Raw genomic sequence first — 964 nt, 5'->3', positions numbered from 1 at the left:
TCAAGAGAGGCACCAGAGATAACCATCTAACTTTGCAGGAGGTGGTTTCATGGCCTGGCTACTGCAGAGTGGTATCATCACCCAGATCATCAGATCACACCATGTGTGAGCCTCAGTTTCCCCACTGGAGGTCGGTGACACAAAGAAATTGGAGCAAAATGAAGAAACAAGTAATTGTAAAGTAGAGCCTGTGCAGCCCTCTGAGCTCCCCCACTGAGGTGCAGTCAAGTAGATCACAAGATGTCTGGCAAAGGCTCAAAAGAATCAGTAGTGCAGAGAGGTTCTCTCTGATGCTCTTAGGGACAGACATGCTGCTGGCAGGAGGTGCATCTCCCATGGCTTGCTAAGGCTCACATCATGTGGCGGGTTGGCCTCGCAGGGAAGTCATGCAGACGTCTGAGGTCATCTTGCAAAAGGGACCTCTGAGAAAGTCTGAGAAATGGACCACAGGGGACACAACTCTGCCACCACATGCCTGCTCTGCAACCACCTCTCCATCACACAGAGGTGTTGAAGTTCAGACCAGTGGCTCAGGGAGCGGTTTGCTCTAGATAAGGGCTAGCATGCCCAGGGTGATTCCAGCTGTATACATGAGGGAATTCCTGGTGCAGGAGAACCCCAGGATGATGCAAGTTTCCCATCTTGTTAAATAAATAAAGACATTCCCTTTTGAATGAAAGGACTCACATCCTCAGTGTTCATGTGTGATCGCAGACCTCCACAACACATCGTGCTCAGGAGAAAATCCAGGACATTAAGTCCTGTCCCCAGTGAAATCTGCCAACCTGTTTTGTTGTCCTCTTGCTTTTTCCTCCCACTTCTCCTCCATCCCATTTCCTTTTCCTGTGATGCTTACATGGCAGCTCCTGTACATGCGAGTCAGTAAATCAAACCATTTACAGAGTATTATTTTCAATGTTATCTCTGCTCTGCAAAACGTTTCCTGTTTTCCTGTCTGCGGCAT

The sequence above is a fragment of the Phaethon lepturus genome, unplaced genomic scaffold (genome assembly GCF_000687285.1).
Source record: "Phaethon lepturus isolate BGI_N335 unplaced genomic scaffold, ASM68728v1 scaffold36355, whole genome shotgun sequence".
In the NCBI taxonomy this organism is placed as follows: domain Eukaryota; kingdom Metazoa; phylum Chordata; class Aves; order Phaethontiformes; family Phaethontidae; genus Phaethon; species Phaethon lepturus.
Note: the sequence above shows the minus strand (reverse complement) of the source record.